The sequence below is a fragment of the Cetorhinus maximus genome, chromosome 4, assembly GCF_964194155.1.
Source record: "Cetorhinus maximus chromosome 4, sCetMax3.hap1.1, whole genome shotgun sequence".
Taxonomy (NCBI): Eukaryota; Metazoa; Chordata; class Chondrichthyes; order Lamniformes; family Cetorhinidae; genus Cetorhinus; species Cetorhinus maximus.
In genome coordinates, this window is record NC_135882.1 from 105,064,069 (window position 1) to 105,077,051 (window position 12,983).

The window sequence follows — 12,983 nt, forward strand, 5'->3', positions numbered from 1 at the left end:
AAATCCCCAAATACACAGTAGTAGCTACATGAAAGAGGGCTGATGGAGCAAGGGAAATAAGCCAGCAGATTGATGGGATTATGGTTCTACCTCATACCTGGTGCAAATTTCACAATTCACCACTTACCACTCTTAACTCTTTCAAATGTTTTCAGGATCTTTTGCACCTATTCAAGTGCACTTACCTTGACACCTCTTAAATGTTGTGCATTGACCTTTATGACATGAAGCATCTTGCAGGGCTGTTTGGGGAAACTGAAAAATGTGATAGTGGCAGAATGTATAACTGCAGGATTATCACATTTAAAAAAAATTTGTAAACTATTTGTATTTTGCAGAGCTATGAAGTGATATCTGTTAGAATCCATAGTTTTCACAAACATCCCAAGGTCTTCAATGCCATATTATTTAAAATCTATTTAAAATATAACAAAATAATAATTGATTGTATCAGTGCAAGCTGGCAATTTATCAGAAGAATACAGTATACCCCCATTCTAGTTGTTTCTTGTGATAAAAATATTTGAATTATTCAATCATTTGAAATAAATTATTTTAAAGGATACAAGCAACGAGGTGTTAAATGCTCAAAATAATTTTGAGATATTAGATAAACTGAGTCAATTGACTTTAAATTAAGAGGATTGAACTGTACTGGATGATTTATGAAATCTATAGTCCAGTAGAGCATTATTGGTGGTTAAACCAACAATATTGCATTGCACAAATAGGTTTCCTTCATGTTTCATGGTTCCCTTGACATCAGTAAGAGAGTTTCCACAAAGATATTTTTTTTTTTATCTTCAGATCTCTGAATCCAGAAAACTTGCACAAGTTAAGGTAGCCACTAGTATGTGAAGGGTAGTTCATGCTGATTAATGTATCGACTTGTCATTGCAAATTGTTACAGAATTTTTAAGTGTGCACCATACAAGTAGTAAAAAAGGGTAAAAATGATACCCTTATATTTAATTATAACTCCAACAAAAAAATCCAATCTGCACTGAGTGATAATGCTTCAAAGCTGTACAGCCAGATTGTTCAAATGTAACAATGAATGCTACAGATCTCCAAAAACACTATAATGTCTGTAAATGCTGAGAATGCCATTACATCCTGCTAATGATGGCTTCCATTTCTCTTAGAAGGAATTGGATACATGTTCCCATTGTTTTCAGTTAGCATGCAAGGCTCATTGGATTTTAAATTATAATTCAGTTTTGAAACAAGTAGCCCCTTTTAAAAGAGTGTAACCCATCTACAAGTCTGAATGCACATAGGTGGGAGACTATAACATCACTGTACAGGATTTAGCAAGATATAAATCACCATGTAGTTATTAACCATAAACATTGTGTGGCACGAATACATACATCAATGATGAAAATTCAAAATCCTTCAAGGCGTTACTTTGGTAGAGGTTGTGTACAATGTATTTTGAAAGTGTTTATGGCAGCATCTTTGAATGATGAACAAGCCAAGGATAACACATATTTGCAACATTTTGATTTTACGTGTTTTCATAGTCCAGCAAGATAACAGGATAAAAAAGGATGTTATCTCTTTAAGAAAATGAACTGAGGTTGAAAGGGCCTGCCATACCTTTTGTAATACTAACACTTTCTTCTACTCTTTAATTGTGTTTTGTAATAATGGGCCAAATCTTCCAAGGAGTGGCAATCACCGTCGATTGCTGCTGTGTTCCTACTTTTTTACACTAAGATGGAGCTCCACATTTCTGGCCTGGATTTCTGAACTGGGCTTCTTCAGAAATGCAGAGTATACCTGTTCTGGGAGCTCTTCTTTGTAGAGCAGGATCATCAGTGGAAGCCAAGCCATGCCCCATTTTGACAGCACTAGCTGCTGTATTTTTGTAAGTCGTCATTCACTAACAGATTGAAAAGCTTTGAGACATTTAAATAGCTTTTCAGAGCAGTAGTGAATGAGTGTGAGTGAGGTAAGTAGGTAGGGTGGTAGGTGGCAGGGTGGTGGTGTGGGTAGGGTGCCAGCTGGGTAGCGTGGAAGGGTGGTAGGTGGCACAGTGGGTAGAATGGTAGGGTGGCAGGGTGGGTAGGATGCCAGCTGGGTAGCGTGGAAGGGTGGTAGGTGGCACAGTGGGTAGAATGGTAGGGTGGCAGGATGGGTAGGTTGGTGAGGTTGGGTCAGGTCGGGTCAGAGGGGCAGTTGGAGGGTCAGGGAGCAATTGGAGATTTGGGGGAAATCGGAGAGTCGGGGATCAAGGGAATTGGGGGTTGAGAGGGGTTGGGGGGGTCAAGGGACAGGTTGGAGGATTGGTGGGGTCAGAGGTTCAGATAGTGGAGTCAGGGGTCATGGGCAGTGGGGAGTCAAGGGTGTCAGTTGTATGGTTACCCAGGAGTTAGACGTGGTTTTTGTCTGTCTAATATCTTCTGGGTAACTATCCAGGTAAGCCAGAACCCTCCGAAGTCTCCAACTTTAAGTGAGTTGGAAACTTTTTCAGAGGCTCCAGGGGAAAGGGTAATGGCCCATCGGAAGTTGAAACTTCCCGGGCAATTGGACATTAGGACTTCCGAGGGGTCCCATAGCGCATCTTCCAGGGTGCAACTGGTCTCCAACCTTTCAGAGACTGGAAGATCTGGGCCAATGTTTCAAACTATTAGAAGTCAAAGCTGAGACTGAGAGTAGCTGACAGGTATTTGTGCCTTGCCCAGGAGACATTTTTTTTGATAATTACAAATGGCTGAATTCCAGGTTGCTGTTTCAAATTAAAAAGAAAACATGATTTTCATACAAGTGGCCTTCAGTGCTGTTTCTATGTTTTGTTAACTGTATTTCTAATCAACAAATTTGAATTGTTCTTGTAATGTATATCTTCAAGCAGCCCAACCTTTTGGGAGATTTAAGGTTGTTTCTTTACAATTGTATTATTTAATCCTATATTTAAGAGTGTTTCTGTTCTTTCTTTAACAATTGCATCAGTTGTAAATAAATGGGTATTAAAAGATCTTGTGTTTTTCTGCTGAAACATCTCATAATTCCTCATCATCAGACTTTAAAAAAAGCAACAATCAAAAAAGTGTATATGATGTGTTATGGGTGTCTGCAGAGTTCAAGCTGTGGTTTCAATGATTCTGACATTCTGTAGCAAATTTGAGAACCTTGCCAAACTGGTTTATTTTGCTCAAAACAGAAACATGTTTTAAAGTAGTGATAGGGCTACTTTGAGTCTCTGAAGTTCTTCATGGTTAATGCAAATGAATAGTAACTCAAGACAACTATAGGGAGAGTGCTCTCAACCAGTTACATATCAGAAATCATTGGTTAGATGTGGCCTTACATTAGAAAGGATGAACATTGACTCTATTATAAGAGAAGCTGGAGCATTGCCAAAATAAGATAAGCTTTAAGAATGTTTGAGAACAGTTGACAAGATATTTCTTTTCAATCATTATGAAGTAACATTCCCATCCACACAAGGCATGAAAAGAGCCGGACTTTTGGAGTCAATGGCCTCTTATCCAAATTTGTGAGTGTTACATACAGGGTAGAGAAGCAAACTGAACTCCTTTTATTTTCTTGCCATCTGTCCATAAGTAGCGGTGTTTTAATTTTGGAAATAGGCTGTGGCGTGTTTCCCTAAACCCTCCAGTTGTGAAGTCAAATTTTAAAGTGACTCGCAACAAACTCTCTTTAGGGTTAAATCAAAATGATTGTTTATTCATACATTCAGACCTGGGGATGAGTGTCTCAACTACAAATACACGCGCGCACACACACACACACACACACACACAAGAAGGAGATAGGAATGAAAGGAGTTTTACAACTAGGAATAGCTTAACACAAAAGAAAGCCAACGGTATTGATATTACTTCACATGAATGTCAGAGTCCTGTGAGGGTTCCTTCACATAGGAGTTAAAGTGCAGGCGTGTTCAGCTAGCTGAAAGCAGGAGTTGCAGGATTCCTTTAAAATTGGTGATGCAACAACAGCAAGATGAAGTTGGTTTACAGATACTTGGTCCGCTCTACAGGCTATGGCGGGAGCCTTCCAGAAAACCAGGCTTTGAGGAGGTTTAGACTTGAGGCAGGCTTTGTTGTCAGCCTAGAGTCTGGCTTTGGTCTTGTCAGACTTGATGTTTAACAGCAGACTGACCTGGGTGTCCAGGAATGTAATATTAGAACTTTCTAAAGGCCAGAGGAACTTAGGTCAGTTTCAGGAAAACAATCAGTTTCTATGTCTCTGGTCAAAATCCATTGTTCACCTTCAGTAACAGATGGTATAATGAGTTTCGATGGCTCTCTCTTTGGAATAAGTCTAGGCTGGGGAAACATGCCATTTGCTGGTCCTTCGTTTCATTCTTTGTAATGGGCCCACACAATGATAGGTGTGGGATTCCACAAGGGTGAGAATTGAGCTTTGTTCTGTAATGACGGTTGGGAGCTTCCAGAACTGTAGCCAACCTGCAAATCATGTGACCTATAGCAGCCATGTTTTTGGTCCAGCAAAGTCCCTTTATTAAATAAGCAGAAAGTAAGGTTTGATTTAAACAGTTTATGATCTCTTTTATGTCTTATGGACATGACACAAGCAAAAATCCATGCCACCCCCTGATGCTCCTGCTGCTGTTGTGACAGAAATGGAACTCTGCTACAAGGTATGGTTTCCAACAACAACTGTACATATTTTTGGATATTTTTTCATATGGCTTCTTGCCTCCATCCTACCCACATCTACATTTTCACGATTGGTTGCCCAGTGTGGCTGGAAGATGGTTGTCGTTGTTCGAAGTCAATCATCTCAGTCCTGGGATATCGCTGCAGGAGTTCCTCAGGGTAGTTTTCTAGGCACAACCATCTTCAGCTGCTTCATCAATGATCTTCCTTCCACCATAAGGTCAGAAATGGTGATCTTCACTGACAATTGCACAGTGTTCCGATCCATTCATCCCCTTGGCTATTGATGCAGCAAGACCCGAAAAATATTTAGGCTTGGGCTGATAAGTGGCAAGTAACATTCGTGCCACACCAAGTGCCATGCAATGACCATCTCCAACAAGACAAAGTCTAATCACCTCCCCCTGACATTCAACAGCATTACCATTGTCAAATCTCCCACAATCCTTCCTCATGGCTGGAAAGGAACTTGGAGTGGGAGGTGAGGGATCCCATTGTCACCATCCACGTTGGTACCAATGACGTTGATAGGACTAGAAAGGAAGTTCTGCTGAAAGAATTTAAACAGAAGCTAAATTAAAATGCAGAATCTCCAAGGTAATGAAAATAAAAATACCTGGAAAAACTCAGCAGATCTGGCAGCATCTGCGGAGAGGAACACAGTTAACGTTTCGAGTCCGTATGACTCTTCAACAGAACTAAGTAAAAATAGAAAAGAGGTGAAATATAAGCTGGATTGGTGGGTGGGGGTGGGGGGGGGGGGGGGGGTGCGGGGGAGGTGGGACAGGTAGAGCTGGATAGAGGGCCAGTGACAGGTGGAGATAGCCAAAAGATGTCATAGACAAAAGGACAAAGAGGTGTTGAAGGTGGTGATATTATCTAAGGAATGTGCTAATTAATTAATAAATACAATAACTATCACTAGAGAAATTAATTAATTAATTAGCACATTCCTTATATAATATCATCACCTTCAACACCTCTTTGTCCTTTTGTCTATGACATCTTTTGGCTATCTCCACCTGTCACTGGCCCTCTATCCAGCTCTACCTATCCTGCTCACCCCCCTTAAACCAGCTTATATTTCACCTCTTTTCTATTTTTACTTAGTTCTGTTGAAGAGTCATACGGAGTCGAAACGTTAACTGTGTTCCTCTCCGCAGATGCTTTCAGACCTGCTGAGTTTTTCCAGGTATTTTTATTTTTGTTTTGGATTTCCAGCATCCGCAGTTTTTTGCTTTTTTCTCCAAGGTAATGATCTTGGAATTACTACCTGAGCCATGGGCAAACTGGCATAGGGCAAATAAAGTCAAAGAGTTAAATGTGTGGCTCAAAGATTGGTGTGGGAGGAATGGGTTTCAGTTCATAAGGCACTAGCACCAGTACTGGGGTAAAAGGGAGCTGCATCGGTGGGATGGGTTGCACTTGAACCATGCTGGGACCAGTGTCCTGGCAAATTGAATAACTAAGGCTGTAGAGAGGGCTTTAAACTAAATGTGGGTGGGGGGTTCTGGAGAGGGGATATGTAGGCTTACAAAGCAAAAGGATATGGCAGCATTGCAGGGAAACTATTTAGGTCATGATACCCAGAATGTGACAGGAAGGGACAGAGCATACAAACATTTTTTAAAAAGCAAATAGGGTCAAAGGGAGAAAAAATGGTAAAAAGGCAAAATTAATGGCTCTTTACTTAAAGGCATGTAGTATTCAGAACAAAATAAATGAATTAATGGCACAAACAGAGGTTAATGGGTATGATCTTATAGCCATTACAGAGACATGGTTACAATGAGATCAAAGCTGGGAACTAAATATTCAGGGGTATGTGACTTTTCGAAAAGACAGGCAGGAAAAAAAGGTGGTGGGTAGCTTTGTTAGTAAGAGATAAAATAAATATGATAGCAAGAAATGATCTTGGGTTGGAAGATGTGAAATCCAGATGGGTGGAGGTAAGAAATAACAAGGAGAAGAAGACACTGGTGGGAGTAATCTACAGGCTCCCTAACGGTAGCTATGCTGTAGGACAGATAATAAATCAGGAGATAAAGTGGGTGTATAAAAAAGGCATTATAGCAATCGTGGGTGACTTTAATCTTCATGCAAATTGGGAAAATTAAATTGGCAGAAGTAGCCACGAGCAAGAATTCATAGAGTGTATTCAGGACAGTTTCCTAGAACAATATGTTGTGGATCCAACCAGGGATCCGTCGGACAACCTTTGATTGCATCATCCAAAAATGAAGGTGGCCATTTTAAATTGACTTTGTGAATAACATTAAGAGGCTATTTTGATCTGGCAATGTGTAATGAGGCAGGTTTAATAAATGATCTCAGAGTAAAGATCCCCTAGGAAACAATGACCATAACATGGTGGAATTTAGCATTCAGTTTGAGAGTGAGAAACTTAGTTCGGAAACAACTGTGGTAAACTTAAATAAGGGTAATTACAAAGGAATGAGGGCAGAGTTGGCTGGAATGAACTGGAATAGGAGTTTAGCAGAAAAGATGGTAGATGAACAATAGCAGACGTTTAAAAAATAGCTCATGACTCACAACAAAGATTTTTCCAGTGAGGAAGAAGGATTGTAGGAAGGGGATTAACCAACCTAGGTTAACCAAGGAAGTGAAGGATAGTATCAAAGTGAAAGAAAAAACATACAATGTGGCAAAGATTAGTGGTAAGCCAGTAGATTGGGAAAGTTTTAAAAACCAACAGAAGATGACCAAAAAAATAATAAAGAGGGAGAAAATAAACTTTGAGGGTAAACTAGCACGTAATATAAAAACAGACAGTAAGAGCTTCTTTAAATATATAAAAAAAGAAGAGAGAGGCCAAAGTAAATATAGGCCCCTTAGAGAATAAGGCTGGGGAAATAATAATGGGGAACTAGGAAGTGGCAGAGGAATTGAATAAGTACTTTGCATCAGTCTTCACGGTAGAAGACACTAATAGCATACCAAAAATACTAAATAATTATGGGGCAAAAGTGGGAGAAGAAATAAATACAATAACTATCACTAGAGAAAAAGTACTAGGGAAACTAATGGGGCTAAAGGCTGATAAGCCACCTGGACCTGATGGGTTGCATCCTAGGATATTAAAAGAAATAGTTGCAGAGATAGTGGATGCACTGGTAGTAATCTTCCAAGAGTCCTTAGATTCTGGAAAAATCCCAGAGGGTTAAAAAACTGCCAATGTAACACCCTTATTCAAAAAGGGAGGGAGACAAAAAACAGGTAACTATAGATCAGTTAGCTTAACATCTGTTGTTGGGAAAATGTTAGAGTCTATTATAAAGGATGCAATAGCAGAACATTTAGAAATGCATAATATAACCAGTGGAGCCAGCATGGCTTCATGAAGGGAAAATCATGACTGACAAATTTATTAGAATTCTTTGGGGGGTAACAAATAGGATTGATAAAGGGGGACTGCTAGATGTAATATATTTGGATTTCCAAAAGGCATTCAGTAAGGTACAGCACATAAGGTTACTTAATAAGATAAGAGCCCATGGTGTTGGGGGTAGTATATTAGCATGATTAGAGGATTGGCTAACTAATAGAAGACAGAGGCCAGGATTTTCCAGCCCCATTGTGGGTGGGACCCGCCGTGGGCGAGGCGGCGCTCCAGCCAGAAGTCTGTTGACTTGCAGCAGAACTGGATGATCCCAGCGGCAGGCAGTTGCGAAAAAGCCCACCCAGAGAGTTGGGGTACAGGGGGCATTTTCAGGATGGAAACCTGTAACTAGTGGAGTGCCACAGAGATCGGTGCTAGGGCCATAATTATTTACACTCTATATTAATGACTTGGATGAGGGAAATTAATGTACTATTGCCAAGTTTGCGGATGACGCAAAAATAGATGGGAAGGCAAGTGGTGAGGATGACACAAAGAATCTACAGAGGGATATAGGCAGAGGGATATAGACAGGTTAAGTCAGTGGGCAAAAACGTGACAGATCGAATATAATGCAGGAAAATGTGAGGTTATGCACTTTGGCAGGGAAAATAGAGGAGGTGAATATTACTTAATATTAAATTTAGAAAGACTGCAGAAAGCTGCATGAATCCTAAAAAGCTAGCATACAAGTTCAGCAGGTAATAGGAAAGCCAAATGGGATGTTGGCCTTTATTTCAAAGGGAATGGAGTATAAAAATAGGAAAGTCTTGCTAAAACTATACAAGGCACTAGTTAGACCAGACAGAATACTGTGAACAATTTTGGTCCCCTTATCTAAGGAAAGATATACTGGCAGTGGAGGCAGTCCAGAGAAGGTTCACTAGGTTGGTCCCGGGGATGGAGTGATTTTCTTACAAGGAGAGATTGAGTAGATTGGGCCTGTACTCATTGGAGTTTAGAAGAATGAGAGGTGACCTTATTGAAACATATAAGATTCTTAGGTGGCTTGAGAGATTGTTTCCCCTTGTGGGAGATTGTAGGACCAGAGGGCATAATCTCAGAGTGAGGGGTGCCCATTTAAGACAGAGATGAGGAGGAATTTCTTCTCTCAAAGGGTTGTTAATCTGTGGAATTCTTTACCACAGAGGGCTGTAGAGGCTGGGTCATTAAATATGTTCAGGGCTCAGATAGACAGATTTCTAATCAGTAAGGGAATCAAGGGTTATGGGGAAAAGGCAGGAAAGTGGAGTTGAGGATTAGCAGATCAGCCATGATCTCGTTGAATGACGGAGCAGACTCGATGATCCGAATGGCCTATTTCTGGTCCTATGTCTTATGGTCCTATCAATATTCTGGTGATCTATCATGAGGGTATTAATGTATAAAATATTATTGGAAATTATTTTAACTTGGACTTGTAGTAGGGTCTGTGCCTGTGGGTATGTGTGTGTTTCTTAATTGAAGCCAGCTAGTCTGGTTGCTTTGATGTACAGTAGCCTTGAGATGTTAAATAGTAAGGTCAAGGGTGCATTTGCATTTTGTTGAATAAACCATTCAAAGACTGGGGGTGAAATCTTGTACCTAGCTAGGAGACACCAAACAATATGTTTATATTACTAATAAAATTGATACTATGAAAGGGGTTTTATTGTTAGAAGAGGTGGAGTTTAAAGGGCCTGGTGATACAATGAGAATTTGCATTCAAAGGGAAGGCTAAGTATATACAGAAAAGAGTTTTATGTGTGTAGGTCAGAGGCATGCCACCTGTAAGCCTACAACTGTGCGAAGGAACCAAATTGAAAGGACCTCGTTTTGAATTTGTAAGATAAAATGTGCTTTGCCTGGTTTCTGTTTAAGTCTATGGGTTATTGTTGCCTTGGGGAAGATTTATCTGGGAGTGATTAATTTGGGGTTTTGTTTAATAGTTATTATGGTAGTAATTTGTAGACATGTGTTTAATTCCTTGTTATATTAATAAATGTTTAATTTAATTTATATTAAAAAAAACCTCTGGAGGCTTGGTGGATCATTTTTGAATTCAGAACTGCATCTCAAACATACCAATTGAAAATATAGGCTATGACAGTTGTTGAAAGTTTCCCTCTGGGATTTTAAATAACTCAGCCTATAACACCATCACCATTGTCCAGAAAATTTACTTGACCAGCCACATTAATACTGTGGCTGCAAGAGCAGGTCAGAGGCTGGGAAATCTGTGGTGAATAACTCACCTTCTGCCTCCCCAAAGGCTATCCACTATCGACAAGGTAGAAGTCAGGAATGTGATGGAATACTCTCCACTTGCCTGGATGAGCCTAGTTCCAATAACGCAAGAAGCTCAACACCATCCAGGACAAACCAATCCCATTGATTGGCAGCACATCCACCACTTTAAACATACATTCCCTCCATCACTGGTGCTCCATTGTTGTTATGTGTACCAACAGGAACTCACCAAAACTTCATCAACAACACCTTCCAAACCCACAACCACTACCACCTAGAAGTTCAGAGCAGCAGCTGCATGGGAAAACTACCACCAGTAAGTGTCCCTCCAAAGCACACGTAATCCTCACTTGGAAATATCGCACTGTTCCTTCATCATTGCTGGGTGAAAATCCTGGAATTTCCTCCTTAATAGCACTGTGGGTGTACCTACATGACACGGCTGCAGTTTTTCAAGAAGACAGCTCACCACCTCCTTCTCAAGGGCAATTAAGAATGAGGAACAAATGCTGGTCTTGTCAGTGATGCCCATAGCTCATGAATGAATAAAAAAAACTGTTCACCCTCATGGCGTACCATATTCCTATGCCAATCAGATAGTGAATTGTTCCATTAATTGATTGGATGATGCATCAGTGTTAGTTAATGGCTGGGATTTTCCCTGAAATCGGCAAAGTCCGATATTGGGTAGGGAAATCGGCGTTTGACCCTCAAATAGCAATGGCGGAATTGTGCCTTGTATCGTGTGGAACATTGTTAAAGAAAAATCAGAGGCACAAGTTTTACGTAGGGTCGCTAGTGGGGCAGCCTCTGATTCATTCACCCCACCATGACCTCAGAGCTTCAGTGATCTGGGTGCCATATTTAAAGGTGGCCCCTGCACTGAGCTGGTACTCTCCAAGAGATAGGAAGCTGCTGGGAACTGATGGTCGCCAAAACGAGGAAACATGCTGCCCCCAAATTTAGCAACTCATCTCTCGAGCGTCTACTAGGCACAGTGGAAGCCCGCTGCGATGTCCTCTACGCCTGGTCTGGGTGAAGGCCAGCAAGCAAGGTCACCAATGCAGCGTGGTCAGCATCAACACACTCCAAAAGGGACAGCCACCCAGTGCCGAAAGAGGATGAATGGTCTCCTCCGTTCTGCAGGAGTAAGTCACTCTTCTCATCACTCTCAACTCACACACTCACAAACCCATCACACATCCATTCACTCACTGCCAGCTAAAGGGGCATCACCATTCACTCTCTCACACATACCTTCATTTGCCCTCCAGATTGTGTCCTCATTCCATCCACTTACCACCCACACATGCCAGTCATCCTTCTCAGCTGGCCTGGCAGGCATCCTGCTTACACTCTCTCCATCTGTCTTCATACAGGACAAGCTGGCACACAACAAAAGGGTGAGGTCCCAGCCAAACTTTGAAAATAGAGCCATCCAGCTGGCCGTCGAGGATCTGGACTGTTCCTGTGCTGACAGTGAGGCCAGCAGTGCTGAACCAAGCGAGCATCCAGCAGTGCAACACCCATCAGACAAGCATGTCTGTTCCTGTTTCACAGGCCACTGCCATGCATTAATTACCTCGCTTTACTTTAGCAGGCACATGTGGGAAGCAACCGAGACGGCCCATGAGCCAGGTCCTTGACTCCAGCCCCAAGGGCACCACAGAAGAGGAATCTGCAGACACTGACATTGAAGACTGTCACAGCGCTCACCTGCACCCTTCACCAGCGCAGAGATATGCACCTCAGTGTGTCCTAGTTCTAGAGTAACCTCGGGGTCACAATCTGGTGAGAACATCGCACTGTCTGATCCACCACAGGTGGAGGGAGGACATTCCTGGTGCCGGCACTTGGAATCATGCCGTTCTAAAGTCACATCGACGCGGGGTTTAAATTTGGCGTCAGGGTATGATGATGATGTGCAAATGTATTCAAATTAAGTTCCCAACGTCCGACAGCAGGAAACGTGGCCCACGATTGACGGGGAAGGGGTCAATCGCTTCCCAGGTTTACATCGCAGGGAAACACACCTAGGGCCTTCTCACAAGATTTTCCGATCTCGCCACCGAATGTGCCCGTCCCGATCGGGCATGGAAAATTCCAACCAATAGCTATTTTTCCCATGTCCAATACTTCATTAACTAATAAAAGTGTTTAAAGATTTTTTTTTAAAAAATCATATTTTGGAAGTCCAAGTGATTTCTCTTTTGGGTTGCTTACAGCAGTGCCCTGGAGATTAACCTTTAATTTTGGATACTTCAAGGCAATCCTGGAGAATTGGCAACTCTATTTCAAACTGCAGACAGGAACTCTCGAGTCAGCTTTGCAAGATGAGAAATTCCCACTTAAAGGTTATCAGCCATGTTTCATCCCTTCAAGAAGGAGCAACAACATTACATAGAAGCCGGGGTGAAGGAAAAGGTGGCAGTGTGAACTGGGAGGTGCAACAGCATGTCAGCATGATCTCTGATGAGAAGGGAGTGGAGAGGAGGTCAAGAGAAATTGTGGAGTTTCCAACCTTCCAGCATTATTCTAGAGTCTCCGGGGTTAAAGATAAATCTCCAGGACTCTGCTGAACATAGGAGAAAACTAATCAAAGCATGAAAATAGTGTGGTTTTCCAATTGTAGGTGAGAATCTAGCATATCAACATTCTATTGGGAACTGGGAACCTTTCTTCCAATCCTTATTTGCCTG